We start from the raw sequence: 16,833 nt of genomic DNA on the forward strand, positions 1-16,833 counted from the left end.
ATACATTTGAAATAAAACGTATTTATTTATTTATTTATTTATTTATTTATTTATGGATTTTGGAAATCATGGGTTTCTCATAGTAAACTATCTGGTGTTCATCTGTAAACATCAGTGTCAATAATAAAGCAGTCTTCCACCACAATAGATGCCAAAACTGGAACTGGAAATGTTAAGAAGTTGTTAATTAGTGGATTCTGACTCAGATGTCCAGCAGCTCCTGCCAGAGGGTGACTGGTCTATTTGAGAAGTCTTCCTAATGAATTTTAAGAGTTAAGAAAAAGACAATACAAGCTATGCCAGAGGATAAACATTTCTCAAATGTCTTTTTGTAAACCTGGCAACCCAAAAATTTTCTCTATTAATGCCTTCTAATGATCCAAAAAGCATCAATAAATGATAAACTAACAAAGCTATTAATTCAGCCTCTAAACCAATTTTAAAATATGCATTATTAGAAAGAAGCAAAATACATAAATCTCTCTTGCTCTCATTTTGAGCTGGTAAGATGTGGTTAAAAGCACTAAAAAGTATGTGGACGTTTGAGCTACACTTTTCAAAAATGTCAAGTGTAAACACTGAGTAAGTGTAAACTCATTTTTTTAAAACTGTGAGTACGTGCAAGTTTTGACTTAGTCACCTGTGTCTGGATCGACAAAATCTTTGGTGCATCTAACTTAAATTTAACATACATACATCTGACAAAAATTGGGAGACAATTTAATTCTTGAGCAGCTAAAATCATGGAACAGATGTCAAATGGCTAAAACTGGGGCCTTTTTTCAGCTTAAATGTTAAATCTACCATTAGGAAGGGCTGCTTATCTGAGGAGGGCTTGAGCCTTTGTTTACAGCTATCAATAAGACTTAGTAAAGACAATGTGATTACAGGGCCATCTTTGCCTTTAAAATGTCACTGACACTAAAAGATACCAAGATAACCTATCAGTCCTGATCACATTATCAGCAGCTAAACTGTTCTTAACCGATGCCTAATGTGACAAAACTGCAGTTGAATGTATTGTTTAAGATGATGGGGTCACATTGGTATGTCAGAACAAAAAAAAGCCTCACGATATATTTCACTATATGCTGACAGTGCAGTTTTGTGGGTTAGCTATGTCAAAAAGTTGAGAATTTTCGCAATAAAAGTCTCAATTTTGCTTTAGTTAAACCAGTGATACTCAACTTGTGACTGGGTGTCTGTTGGCCCGCCGACCATTTTCTTATTAACAATGAAAATAAACTGATTCACAGCAAGATTTTTTTTTTTTGGTACTTTAAATGCTAAGATGCCACAGTGCATAAAAGTGGCCCATGGGCAAAGCAAGTTGAGTATCCCTGCGTTAAGATTGAAGAATCACGCAACTTAAAAGATAAAACTTGGAAGATTCTTGCATTTGAAAAGACACGCATCACCCAGATTTTCCTTCACATTGTCACTCTACATTCAGAATTTGCATCTAACACTTTCACAGGCCTTTATTTGCCTGATTTTCATCACTATAGATATTTATGAGAAAACAGACCCTCTAATTAGCCAAACCACAGCCTGGGCTGTGTGCCCAAGAGGGCTCTCTCAATTCATCAGCTGTGATAAAGGGAGACAGGCCAGGGCCTGTGGGTACTGCACCTGGGGCAGCGGGCCGTTTTGACATGGGTGGGATTCTGTTTCCATCAACAGGATTAGGCTCTTGTGAGTCAGTTCTCAGGGGTTAAGATTGGAATCTGTTTAGGCTGTTTCACAGTGGCTAAAGTGACAGAGTTGCACCCAAATTGTTTTCTATGTCAGCCCCGGCAATTCAGCGTCAATTAAACAAAGCCCAGTAAACAGACACTTTCAGCACCAGCTCAGTTACATGATGTTTGAACAGAGGGGAGTCTGTGTATGGTCCCGTTACCAAGCGTCCTTAGTTGTTGGCATCTTGTGTGTTCAACAGGGGTGCAAAGTCTTAATTATAGCAAAGGGTAGAAAAACAGAAAACAGTGGACAAAGATTCCTATTTTGGATCTTTGGGGACTGTTTAGAAAGCTTACAGGCTTTGAAACAATCTACAAATGCCACACAGGTTGATGTAGAGCTTAAATGCCAAGAATTAAAAATTAACAAAACAAGTTATGATCACTGTTTGAGAAGCAAACTTAACAGGATGTGACACAGCTACTGTAATTGTTTTAGTCTTTTTCAGTAAGAATGTGCTGCAAAATGAGGCGCTAAATTGAGTGACATGGAGGTAAGTGTGTTTATCACATGAAATGTAATTAAAACAAATCATTTGGGTTTTTTTTTTCCTGTATTCAAATATTTGAAAATGGACGACACTCTTAATTTGCCTATTTTATATATGATAAATTAATTGCTGCACATTATACTACAATACATTTAGCTTTTACTGAAGCTATGATGCTCTAGTGTGGATAAGAGTTTATTATGTGGATAAATTCCTAATCTCTTGTTTTGGTTTTCTGATCAAATTTAATCCTACACATCTATTATTATTATTATCATTATTATTATCAATAATAATAATAACAATAATAACAACAAAATAATAACAATAATAATAATAAAAGTTACCTCATGATTTAACCTCAAGTTGGTAATTAAAAGACAAATAGGCAGTGGTGGAGTAAAAGTAGTGTTACTACAGTACTGAAATGCTTACAAGTAAAAGTCCTGCATTTAAAATCTTACGCAAGTAAAAGTACACAAGTATTAGCTTTAAAATATACTCAAAGTACCAAGTATCATCACTTTAAAGTTAAAGCTGATAAAGGTGGAGCTAATTTAAATAGTTTCTACCGCTGGGTGGCTTAACTTATAGGAATATATGATAACCTATTTGCAAATTTAGATTATTGATGCAAAATATAAATAAACTAAGTAACTAGTAACCAAGGCTTTAAAATAGAGGTAGTGGAGTACAAAGTGCAATATTTATCTCTAAAATAAAGTTGAGTGGGATTAGAAAGTCGCAGAACACGGAAATATTCAAGTAAAGTACAAGTGCCTCAAAATACTTAGTTACATTCCATCACTGCAAATAGGCTCCTAACAAAACCACTCATTAATCAATCAATCATTATAGGGGAAGGATCAGTTAAGTTGGTCTCCCACAGGGCCCCATTTTAATCAAATTTCTATCGGTTTGACATAAGATTAATGCATTTGAATTAAAGCAAATTTAAAACATGAAAAAAAACCTTTTCCTTTAAGAACACTGCATGCACAGCCTGACTACTTCTGCACGAAAAAAGTGCTCTTCAATGTGATAATCGACTGGTACAACATACCAGGAACTAGTCTGGTCCCACATTTAAAACGGCCGCACCTGTGGCCCTCTGGTTTCTCCTCACCTCTGTGAGAAGCGTCGGGCGCCTGCAGGCACTCGGGAGGATTATGTGCCCTGACAATGGTGAGATTTGATCAGGCGCGATAACAAAACGCTTTTGTCCTCACCTCAAATGTCACCGACAACACAGCAGTATCAGTGCTCGAGCTGTTTGGGGGTCATGTCAAAATCCTCCTAGTCGACTCTGCAGCATTTAGACTGCACCTCCGGGCTGCTGTACCGAGACTGCCACCTGTTTTTAATGGACAGAACCGGTTCAATTTCCTCATCACTGCCACAGGCATCGTTATTAACAGTCTCACGCGACTTTTATAACACTATGTGCCATTAGTTTTGACTAGAAAGAGCAAACACGTTAGACAAATTAATGCCAAGGGCCGCGTCTTTTGTCTTAAAATATTTAAATATTTAAACTTACTGAGTTCTGTCTGTGCTTATTGACGGGTGGACACCTCGTTATCGCTGATGCAGGACTGCAGTACTTCCAGTCAACCACAAGATAGCGATCACCGCCAACCAAACTGAGTAAATACAACATGACGCTCATCTGATGGCTTTAAGGATAACAAATATTTTTAAAAGAACTAACTCAAGTCTCTCAGTTCGGTTGAAGTAGTAATTCAACACTGTAAAATAAAAAATATAAAATAAAATAAAATAAAATAATTAAAAAATAAAGAAATACAATCCTACTTAACTACAAGTGAAAGCCATGTCTCAGGTGTTTTCACTTATATGCCTGATTAGACCTTTTCTAATTAGTGTGTGGAAGAGTAGGCTACTACTTAGAGTATTTGGCTGAGGTCTCTTTTACTGTAGTTGTGCATTGCCTTTATCATTTTAATTTGATCAACTTTCTTAAGTCTAGATGCGTATTTCATGATTTTAGTCTTGACAAAATCAAAAGAGACTTGAAAATTGACTTGGGTGTTAAAATCAGTGACTTGTGACTTCAGTTGGACTTGAGCTTTTTTACTTGGAAAGACTTTTCCCATAGCCCCAAGATTAAACAGTTATGTTATCTAAAAAGTGTGCCACAATAAAATCCATTTCCTGAATCAACTAACGTTAACACTTTTCATTCCCATTAAGTCGACACTTCATTTCCCAGATGGTCCACTTTGTTTGAAACTGATTCAACAGCGTCCAATCGAGTTGCAGGGGAAAATCAATGAAGAGCTAAAGTTACGCAACTTAGTGCCAGCTGGAAAAAAATGATATTAAAGATAACTTTGTTAGCATGCCAAAACTACAAACAAACTTGCTTTACTAAATAAATATAAATTTTAAAATGCATTCCTTATTTTTGTAAATGTAATATATTATTTCTCAGCTGTTCAAATAGCATTAGGTCTACATTTGTTGAAGAGGGGCATTATGACTTGTTTAAGCCTCGAAACTCAAAGTTAAGGATTTGGGACTTGACTTGGGACTTTTCCGTTTTAATTTGCGAAATGACTTGGGACTTTGGACCTGAGAGCCAAGACTTGAGACTTACATGTGACATGCAATGACTTGGTCCCACCAGTTTGGACCTGAGCTCAGCAGTGTGATGGTTGATGAAGTGACAGGCGGGTATACTAAATGGCATAAAAATTAGAGGGTATACCTGTGTATACCTGTGTATACCCTCCACTACACCACCACCTGAGCAGAGGTCTAATCATCCAAGATTTCTAATCCAAGTTAGTATCTGTAAATGTCAGGTAATGAAGTGGAGTGAAAAGTACAATATTTATTCGACGTAAATGGCAGTAGTCGTGTTAAGTATAGTAGCTACTTGCATGAGTAAGGCCTGCGTTTCACTATTGTTAATTCAGAAAACCAAAGGCTGCAATTCCTGTATAAAAGGCATGTATTGTTCAGTTCAAACAGAACCCAATGGGATCGTGATTACATTTAATACTTTATGCATTAAAACTTTTTTAAAAAAAAAAAAAAAAAAGAAAGACTGTTCTCTTAAAGCAACATTTTAAGTTAGAGAACACCCAGATTAACAAATCACAACCTGTTTCCTTCTATAAAACTTACTGTTTAAGAAGTGAATTAAATTATATAGGCTGTAATGTAATGTAATCTGATGTAATGTATTTTAATGTCATCAGTGCAACTTGAAACAATATTCCTGAATCCTTTTATTGGCATTTTACAGCCAACATTTCAAGTAGACTTTCTGGTACATGTTCAGGAATAAAGAAAAATCTGTTCATTACATTAAATATTTTTTAATAAAAGGAATATTAGGATATTGTCCTAAAATGCAGTGTGTAGGCATATAGGAATTGTATTCTGCAAATTGTACCTAATAGGAAACTGACCACACTTTCTGTGATTTATATATTAAAACTTAAAGCTGCACAAAGGATTTTTTCATAGTCATCTTTAGCTCAATTCAAAAAGAGGACACTTGAGTCTATTGGTTCCATCTCTCCTTCCCCCCTCGCCATTATGTTTACAACCAACCAGATCATTACACATTAGCTGGTGTCAAGGTATTTTTAGACAACAAGAGACCACAAACAGGGTCAAATTCTTCTTTCAGTTTCCAGCCTGAAGGCAGTCTGACTCTTTGCACATGAAACAATTTAGCTCATTTTCACCACTTCTTCCCTTGAAGTGAAACAGCTGAAGTGAACAGTCTAGTGAGACCTTCATATTAGCGAAGCTGAACTGTGCACAATTAAGGCAGCAGACGCGTGACATCAGCTATGTGCCTGAGGTGTGAGGTGACCCTGGCTGACTCTGGTCTGTCTGTAGTCTCCTTCTGTCCAGACCACGTACAGCCCTGCAGGCCTCATCCGCTGGGTTAATTAGTGAAAGACAGCCAGTACTATTCATCTGCTTTGAACAACAGCATGTGATGCTGCAGTAAAAATATCTATGGACTGTGTGCATAAACTGAATCAAAGTTATGTCCAACTGTTGTGACATTTTGTCAGCGTGTTATGCATGTGACCCACCTGGGGAGATTTAAAAAGCAGCTAGCAGCAGATAGAGGCTAACTCAAAGCAGAAGAACAGCATACGAAAATGTCCGCAAATTGGGAAAACAACGAGATCTGGGGGCCTCTTACCCTCCAAGCAGCGGATGAGACTGGCCGCTATATAACAGAGTCGGCAAATTATTGTTATTGCCATGTTATGCCATCGCTGTTGTTTAGAAAGCACTACTGACGCAATTTTATATGTTACACTACAGGCTGATACTGTTGTGTTAAGCGCAATGCCCATTACGCCTTTTTTGCTTTTGTGATGCATGCTGTCTAAAATCACACACTGGAGCAGCATGATGCTGCTGCCATTTGGTCAAAGGGAGCATAATTAAGGGACTTCATATTGGCCCTATGGTTCGTGCTCTATGTCAAAAGAGCTTTTGTGTTCTTATTTCTAGTATATCTAATAAAGTCATGAATTTCTTTCATCCTGGCAGGTTTGTGTTCACTTTTCTTGGAAATCAAATAATACCTTTCCTTCCTTGTCTCCATCTCTGCTTCTTCACAGATGTAATCCTGAAAAGCTGTTTACTCTTGAGTTAACCATACAGCGAGCCATGTGAGAAATCATTCTTCTCCTGGCGGACTCTGCAGGTTAATAAGTTATCTGAGGACAAAGAGCTGACAAGCCCACTACCACAAACCGAGCAATGGCCTTCCTTCCTTTGGCCCGGGTCACCGGGGGTTATCAGTGACAGGGGAACAATAGGAAGTGGTGAGACCAATCACATCATAGCACTGTCACTCACGTCCTGCATGCCTCCACACACACGCAGTGCTGCTGCATGGGAAAGAGAGCTGTCTGTCTACTGCACTCATCACATGTGATACACCCAGGCCACTGCGCTGTCACCACTTTAGCCAGAGTGTCACACATACTATGAAACAGCCCTTTGACCTACAATTCATTACTACTGCTCACTGTCTGAGGCTGAAAACAACTATGGCCTGGTGTGAGCTGTGCAGAGTGCACAACCCACCAAAAGAGGTCCAAAACTACTGGTTGCTGTCAAAATGATGACTTGAAAATATGTACAGAGCTATTACACAAGTCAAAGTAGTGCAAGAAGGAAAAGGGAATGAAAAGAAAATCAAAGCATATTCACACATATCTCCATTCTTTTCATGTTTGACAGTCATTGAAACAACAACATTCAAATGCAATACTCAAATGCTACTTAAATATTAATGCATGAGCAATAATTATTTAATAATATGTATATCAATGCACAACCATGTGCAATTTGATACTTTATGTTCATTTTAATACGTAATTAATTAATACTTTTACCTAAACTGTGGTTATCAAGATTTTACATTAAAAATGCATCAAAACTTACCCCAAAAACATACAAACATTTAATTGTAATTTAAGATTGTTTATAACCACTGGACTGTCATATTGTTTCCTGTATCAATGTAAACAAATTCATATTACGTCACCCACCAGTGGGAGCATTTATTGGTGGTTGTAGGCTTTCTACCTCTTGAGCAAGCGTAAATGCTTCAGCATTTTATTCTGTTTCCTCTGGTCATAATGCACCAATTTCAAAAGTATTTGTGTGAGTCTACTGCAAAGATCATCCAGTTGTATGAAAAGACCATCTTTCCAACAGTGAAATACTTCTGAAGTGTTTTGATTCACTCTTATAGCTCTCATTATGTTGTTCTCAGTCACAGCAGGCAGCTGTTTTCATGAAAAAGTTCTAAAAACCAACTGTACACAATCTGCTCAGCACTAAATGGCAGACAAAGCAGGGAAATAGTGATTATTCATGGGCAGTGATAAATAAAATGTTTGTTAATACTGATGGAGTATTCTAGTGTTTGCTGTTGTCTGTGTGTTGTTAATCTTTTTGGAGAACCAACCCAAACAGTTGCAACAGTTGTGGTTGTAACAGTTGTGCCTAACATCTCTAATACCGCTAAAATTGCATATGCCCCACTTCACATTTAAAATGGTATAGAACTGCCACTGCTCTGGGTTTAAAATGATTGCAATATCATTTTTCAGGAGTCAGATTAAGCGAGGTGAAGCAATGGGTCTCTAAGTAGCACCTCGCCCCTTGTAAACGTGTTATCTTTAGTTTTGGGCTGTAACTTGATCGTGAAGTCATTTTCAGGGTGTCTCCTCGCCAGTAAGGAAAAGGCGTACTGCATAGGTTGCAACCTTGTCAAAAGCAGCATGTAAATCACAGCTGGAGTGCACAGCCCTGCAGTGCACACCCTCAGGCCTAGAGTCTGCACACAACATGTCTGACTCAAAATGCCTGTTTGCCTGTGCTGTGCCCTTGCTGCCCTCTGGATCTGAGTCAGCCGCCTAGTGAGAGTGGGCGTTTTGCTGCTGAGGGCATGGGCCATTCCCCTGTGTAACCTCAGCCTGAGCAGCCTCGTCACTGGGCAGAATGACTGAGTGTCCCTGCCTCTAAGTGAAGATGAAGCCACTCCACAACCTATTTGTGTTTTGACAGCCACATATTCAGCCTCTGAAATCTGCAGCTTGTTTTGCTTCCTGTTCATGTGGATCACCCACCGTGTTAAAACGTCTCTCCCCTGAAACCACTCAATGCAAAAGGTTATCAATGGCTGACAACAGAGCCTCGACAGCGAGGTAAACTGTAGAGCATACCTCCCTGGTTTGTTTAACCACAGCTGGTTGTTTGTGGCCTGACATTTGTTAATAGTGTGTCGCTTCGAGACCTGAATGGCACATTCTTGCTCTGACACTTCAGATGTTTTTAACTCTTTTGCCATTGAGGTCCAGGAGACTGTGGATCAAGTAGGACTGAAAGGCAGCTAAATTAACACAACCAGTCAGTCAATGCTAGCCTTTGCCGCCTAAGAGTGTGGAAGAATTTGCATTGAGGCCGCACCATTCACGCTACAATACTGCAGGTCCCTGACAAGTGCTCCAGCGCTCGTCTGGGTCTCAGAGAGTGCAGCTCTCCAAGGAAGAGACTCTTCACTTGTATGATGCCAGAGGCCAAACGGAGAGCTTAGGTAACAAGAGGCAAGTCGAAGCTTATTTGCTTGGTAGTTGCCATAACAGAGAGGGCAATAAGTAGTATTGGCTGATGTGTTCACCCTGCTTAATGAGGCACAACAAAAGCAAATGGTCAGAGGTCAGCATTGCCAATGCTTTCAGCTCCTAAAATCTCTCAGAGCTACAACCCTTTCACACTGCAGAATAATCAACGCAGACTGTAGGGAATGTATGCTCGAATGGTCAAAAAGTGTGTAGTCAGGCTCATGCTGCATTTGCACAATGTCAGCAGAATGTGAAGAACACAAAAACTTCAAGATGGTTAACCCACTGCTAGTCTGGTAGTCCCTCCACATGAAGTCACTATGTTGCATATTGCAAACATTGTATAGCTCATTTTTAATTAGATAAAGAGTCAATACTTAATTTTAAAATTAAATTGAACTGCAGCCATGTTGCCCGAGGTCTGTTTACACTTTGCAGTTCTTTTTTTAACCACATGGGTGATATACAGTGGACATCAAAATTTGTATTTTTAAAGTATTTTCGCAATGGACGATCATTTTAAAGGCATGATGGTATGGCAGTGTTGCAACTAACATAAATCTTCTTAATAAGCCATCTGATAAATATTAAAAAGAGATAAAAGCTAATAATATTTAAGAAGATGTTCAACATGTATACTGCATATACATTCGGTTGCCTGTAATATGTTAAATTATGGGAGCAGGGTGAGGGTTTCTGGAGCAACTTCACCTACCATCAAATAGGGGAGAGGGGGGAGATAAATCAAAGGCTTAGAAACGCCAGCTTAATCTAGCTCCAGTTTCTATGCATAGGCTTAAAATATCTACGGTTTATTAATATAATATTATCTACATTACTATTATTCTTCAAACTGTCTATTTAACTGATTTTGAATTCTTTATGTTTCATAAACATGAAAGTTTCGTGAAACATGCAATTGAGTACATCACATGCATGACTGAAAAGTCTTTACATGGAAAATCATAAACTGCATCATATTCAACACACATATGGACGATACAGAGCAAACAAACATATCATACACAAGTCATGCATTGCACTACATCATTACACACCAGCCTAGACCAGGACAGAAACCCAGGACTTTGAGGAAATAATGCCAATCACTGACTCACCACACTTCCCAAGTGAGTTAGAAAAAAAAGATATCTGAGTTGTAAGACTTCACCTGTCATCAGTGATTTCCTTCAAGGCTGAAAAAAGAGAGTCACCTGCCAGCTTTTGGCCATGCCGCTGGTGATGATGATGTCATTACCCTCCCTGGGTTCACTGCAAGTTCTCACCTACTCTTGTATGATTGTTAGACCACAGTGGACCGTAACAGTGTTGTAATACTGGTCGACGCCTATGCACCCAGGCAAAATCTTCTGGTCTGCACTTCTTCAGCAATCTGTGATCTTACATGTATGTGCTGTCTTGGTTGAATCCAGACAGAAATACTTTGTTGCAAATCATGGCTTTTTTCGCTCTGTGTTATTTCATCGCGGAACAAATTACATTGACATAGCGTCAGTTCTGCCATGTGGTGTAATGTTTCCCCACATAAAGAGATCTGATGTGAATAATCTCGCCTACACTGTGTTTCTAAGTATAATCACACTGGGAAAACCCGTAAAGTGTCTCCAGGGTCAAAGTTTTTAAGTGTGGCCACTTCTGACTTAGAAAGCTGGGGTGATGGGTAGTGAGGCAACAAAGACCATATACTTGAGCAAATCTGTGTACTTCACAATTTTAATCAAACTGCACCGAACATGGCATGCTGGGAGAGAGCCTACCCCCACTGTAGCCTGGGAAAATGCCAACTTGTCTTGAGAACTTCCAAACAATCACTCCTTCCCCTCCTCTCCTCTCTCCGAGCTCCCACTGTGTTGTAATATAACCTTAGAAGGGGGTACCAGGGCTGTGAGAGGTTAGTGCTGTCAGTGGGTACATTATAGTCGAAGCTGCTGGACTGCCACACGATATTACTAAATACTAGCTGTCGCTTTGAGGTTGCTGAGGTGAACAGCTCGGTTTTGGCAGGTGGGGAGCCGGGCGGGGCTCGGGCTTTCACAGTAGGTTCTCGTTGATTAAAAGTGTTTCAGCACAGTGGTGACCGGTGGTACCCAACTGCTTACCATGAGGAAACTAACAGCATCGTATATTACAATGATCAGTCGGGGCTTGTGAGTGTTCCCACAACAATCAGAACATGAGACAGAGAGCATGTGGAGACGGAGATTTAAAGCGGTGAGGTCTTTTTAATATCGTCCCACTGAAAGGATTGAGTCAGTCTCTGTCAGCTCTCAGTAGATTTATGAGCTCATAGCTTGGTTACTTAAAATACTCCACTTAAAGTTATAGTTCAGTTAAGACATTTACATATTTTACAGTTACTAGACTAAAACCTGAATTACTTGACAGTTTATGTCTGACAGGATGTTTGGCTGTGACGGTCTCCTTGCTCAAATGTGCTAAAATGAGGTATGATTATAGAGATGCCCAAATCAGCAGGCTCACATCATTTGACACTGCCTTTCACAACGGTTGCAAATCCCTGTTAAAAAATGAACCTTGTTTTCTGATTTCACAACTCTATGGCTGAAAGGGACAGCTCTCCCAAAAATCAATATACACATATTTCCTCTTATTTGTCGTGCTGTTTATCAATCTAGATGTTATTGGTATGAGTTGCACGGTGTTGGCGACACCGTTCGTGCCTTCTCTTGAATATAATGGAACTAGATGGTAGCCTGGTGACTGCAATGCCAACGTCGTCACTGCAATTTGGCAAATCAGATGCTGGTTTGTTTCTAGTATATTACTCTGTACAGTGAAAAGGATGTTATCATTATAGCAACATAGGATCTCCACTTCAAACTGGCCTTCATGAATCATATTTCATCAGCTCGACAGTATTTGGAGCAACACATCCCTTCCCAACCTTTGCATTCAAAAAATACCACGGTATTGTTTTTAGTCTGAATGCTCAGCGTTTTTAGAATGCAACAAGTGAACAATTTGAACTTGTACCTAAGCAAAGAGCATGAAAGACTGGCAAGTAATCTAGCAATGCTTAAAGTCTTAAAGCCTGCAAAATAACACAAAGGTGAGATGGTGTCTAAATAGTAGATGTTATTTTTACAATGTATCATTCCTGCTGGCTTACTCTTGTGAGACTTGATTTAGTATTTCTGCAAACACACAGTTTGTCTACTTGCATAAACAATCCACCATTGAGACTTGCTTTCATTTAACCCCACTACTCAACTCCCTCCTGATTTCACCTCGGGCCAGAATGCCGCTTTTACTCCTGCTGTTTCACCTTCTCTTATATGACCATCCCATGTTCCCCTGCTGTGGGCCAACCTGCCATGCAAAGAACGTCTCCGTGGAAAGAGGGGCTCCACAGGTAAGAGCAGCCTGAGGACAAGCTTTCCTGCTGGGCCAGGACACAAGCCCACATACTCTGCCCTTTCTCTGGTGGAAGCTGACATCTTTGTTTTACATTCATTTGGCAGATTGCCCAAAGCAACTCGCAATAAGTGCATTAAAACCATGTAGGAGCAACAGCTAGATATCATCCAAAACTGGGAGCGTATCCTTTCCCTTTATGATTTCTTTACCGTCATAGGCACATATGCAAGCCAGCAGGCATTCTCACACACACATGCTAAAAAAGAGAATACAGCCTGTTGATTGCCATGTTTATGAATCCCTGTGATGTTTTTTGTTTGCTCTCTCTGCATGAGCTCTTAGGTCACCCACCTCCTATCATAAGACATTTTACCATGGCCAAATGACTAAAAAAGGGATCCGTGGAAGTAGTGGAAGAGTGCACAATACAAATTATGTTTCAGAGTAACTTGTTGCTGTGTCTCTGCTCTCAGCCACAGCCCAACACAGTCGGGTTGGGTGAAGGGACAGAGGCAGGACTCAGATATAGACGGCCACGCACTCAGGCGCGCCCTGCTGCGTGTTGCTTTCAGTCTGGAGCTATTTCAGAGGTTATTGATGTGTCCGCCAACTGGGAGCTTTCTAAACAACTACCCTGCTGCAACAGGTTACAAGTCCAGCTTCCCGCTCATTAGGCTCTAATTGATTGTAATCTGGCCTTTGAGAAGTACTGGCCCGCTATGGGGTTGTTCTGCACATGTGAGTGCCCCCACTGTCCCTTCTACTTGTCCACCTCACTCACCAGCAGGATCTGGAGTACAGACACAATTGTCCCTCTCAGATGGAATCATTAAAGCGGGTGGGATAGCATGAGTTCTTTCATACATCAGGCCTCTGTGGACCAGCTTGAGGCCAGGGACAGTGGCCACTCTGCCTGCCCAGTGGGAGAGCCCCATCCTGGGCAGGCTATTGTTGGCCTCACCCCTCGACTGGCTGCCTGTGGTTCTGGCTGCATTGGCTTGATTTGTATGCCAAGGTCCTGGACTAAAGACAGCCATGCAGGGGAGCTGGGTCAATATTGGTTTTGAGAGCTGGAGGAAAAATGTCAAAATGTTAAATTCTATTGACTTCCCCCCACTGTTATTTGTTTCTGTGGCCAAAGGCCTAGTGGGCCATTAGTGTAAACAGGGCTTTGTCTTAGGGCTCAGCTTCCAGCAGGAGGCTCGTGGAACAAAACCCAGAGATAGAGGGTCTGGTCTGGCTTAGAAATGGCTGAGCTGTGGGGCTGAAGAGAGACCTTAAAATGACAAAGACAGAGATACAGAAAGCAAACTGTTTTGATCCCCTCTGACATGACTGAAGTCCGCCTGCCATCTTTGCAAAATAACCGTTGTAAGTGCTTTACTGGCATATAGATAGATCTGCACTAATGAGTGAGTGCATCGGGCTGATTATTACTATTCTTCATAAAACTAAATATCCAGAGAATACATAATATGGCTTTTAGTAGCATCTGATTGAATATTTACAAGGGTCATTAATGTTTTACATCATCTCTTCCTGCTTTTCAGAATAATATGTCTGTAATGACTTTTCCGCTGTGTCTTTCTTCAGAGGTCCACGGGGTAAAAGTGAGAAGCAGCTGTTTTACAGCGGTACTCTTCCTCGTGCCCTTAGCTCTCTCCTGTCTCATTCAGCCCTCCAGGAATATGGGATTCTTTTTTAAATCGCTTCAATTAACACAGAGCCATAAAATGGTTCCTCACTGAGTGTTTTCACACCCTCATCCTCTTTGCTTTCTCCTCTGGTCCTCCCTGCTTTCTTTTACCTATTTCCCCCTAACTTTATTAGGTGGCAGGCTTTTGTGCTGCTTCAACAAGTCACTTCCTCCGCCGGCAGACAGGGAGGGAACATGGAAATACTGAGGAAAAGGCAAATAAAGGCTTGAAGGGGCAACTCTTTCACTGGAACTGTAAACTGTGTTTTTATAAACGCTGATTGTTTCGGTGACGAATGCATAGAAGTCCATGCCTCGGTCCAAACTGATTTATCTTTTTGTAATGTGTATCTCACTGCCTCTCACATATTTAGTTCTATCAGTGCTAATAGATTACTTAGCATGTGGTCATACTGGAAACAATACGTGCGTGTGAAATCACACATTACTGCAAAGCGACATGTTTCTCTCATTTAACACCAGAGGACTAACAAAGGTTGTACAAGTATATAATACATCCTACTTACTGACACTGACATACAAACTGGACAGTAAAAGAGTGAAAGTTCACTTAGGCCCTCTACATCTTCAGCAACATTGCATGTTGGTGTTAGTATAGGCATAGTCTTTGATTCAATTGATGAGGAGCTTAAGTAAAGGAAAGATAAAGATCCTCCTCTTGCTCAGGCTACATCCACAGTCATACGTTTCAACTATAAAAATGGCGCTACATGAAAATGATCTCCATACACACCAGTATTTTAGCACTTTTTCAGAAATGTTCTCCATCCATACCAACACCATTAAACGCACAACACATGACCATTCACATACACTGGAAATACTGGGTGTGAATGGGAATCAGATTGCCTACTCTGCAGCTGGTTGCTCAGTTACAGAAAATGATATGGAGGAAAACAACAACGGTTAAATGTAACATTGATTTCAGATTTCTTTGTCTGGACCAATGATGAGTTGGAGCTGTTATTGAAAGTAATACATGAGTCTAAAGCGGTCAGGGCAGCGGAGAACATAGATTGGCAGTCGTTGCTAATCAATTACAGCCACACAGCAGAGCAGTGCTGAGAGCATTATCCATCGCCAGAGGAAGCCATGGCAAGGGGAGAGAAGTACACAAACAAAAAGTACAGAATCACAGATGGTATGTAACGGTAGGTCTGTCATTAGCCATAATGTTTTGGCTTGACAATTCATAACTGATAAAAAACTAACTGGGAAGCAACCGTTTGTTTGAGGAGTTTTCAAACTAAAATGGATTCAGCAGCATTTTCAAAAGTCCTCATTTTAGGGCTTCAAATACACCTCAGTAGTGTAGATGCGAGGAGTAAACAAAGCATTAGTTACAATAAAAATGTAGTGCTAGTGTGGGGATGGCCTCAGTGTTGTTCTCATGTCTACGATGCACAGATATGCTATTGCTGCAGCTAATGAGGTCTGATTTTTGTATATTTGTCTTTCCAGGGAAAACAAGAGAAGAGCAAAATGTATTTACAGAATATGTGCATTGTTGTGTACAAAAGCATTTGCTTTAGCTAAGCCAGTAGGTTTATTCAGTCTCCGGAGACCTGGACAGCCTATTGGACAGGAGCAGACCTGCTCTGCGGCTACAGGAGACAAAAGAACCAGTCAGACTGTCCTGTCCAGTCTGTGATCCTGCCCAAAACTGGGCTTGAATTCATGTACAATGAAACACACTTGAGGCAGTGTTAGGTAAACAAAAGCTCTAACAATATTTCAGAGCACAAGATGTTACTTAAGTGCTGTAAGTCACAAGCAGCAGTGGCAGGAAAATGTTACATCTTCACCCAGAAGTCTTGGTCAGGACAGAGTACCTGTTTGTGCTGATTGTCTTGATTGCTTTGCATCATTCTTGGTGATGCATGCACAGCGAGCACCAAAGATATCAATGTGTTTTTTATTTATTCTAGCAGGAAGCCATTTTTCACTCAACTTCCACAGATTAAACATTATCAAGACTATCAAATCACAGTAATTAAGAGGTTTTAGTTTGTTTTATGTTTTATCCAAGTTGTTTTATATCACTGATTGCATTCTAAAATATGCTCTGCTTATATACAGCATATTTTAATTTTGACAGTCTCCAGAAACTGATCCCTGAAAAATACGACCCGTGGACCTCATATGTGTCACAACTGAGTTCTGTCTGGGACATGTTTGGAAAATAGGTTCAATAAAAAGATGTGAAAGAATAACAGCAAACAGAGCATGACTTTGCTGCTATGCTTTGTGAACATGATGTAAATTATAAGATCACAAGTTAGAATCTTACCATCCGTTATATTGGAATTTAACCATGTGGTCCAAACTTTAGTAATGAACTGAAG

General features: G+C 40.1%; 1 long non-coding RNA gene across 2 annotated transcripts in view; it reads right to left on the reverse strand.

Annotated features, from left to right (window-relative positions):
- LOC148188739 (uncharacterized) overlaps nucleotides 1–16,833 on the reverse strand; it is a 95,695-nt gene that overhangs the window by 38,247 nt on the left and 40,615 nt on the right. Inside the window, exons 1-2 of one of the 2 annotated variants that reach the window (XR_015777522.1) lie at nucleotides 3,771–3,862; nucleotides 3,460–3,584 (exon numbers count right to left, since the gene is read on the reverse strand). The exons of the other annotated variant lie outside the window; for it this stretch is intronic. This is a non-coding gene — a long non-coding RNA (uncharacterized LOC148188739). Of the gene's footprint in view, nucleotides 1–3,459; nucleotides 3,585–3,770; nucleotides 3,863–16,833 lie in introns of those variants that run through there. 2 annotated transcript variants of the gene reach the window in all.

This window comes from Plectropomus leopardus, chromosome 9 (assembly GCF_026936395.1).
Source record: "Plectropomus leopardus strain MGB_pleo_1.0 chromosome 9, ASM2693639v1, whole genome shotgun sequence".
NCBI lineage: Eukaryota > Metazoa > Chordata > Actinopteri > Perciformes > Serranidae > Plectropomus > Plectropomus leopardus.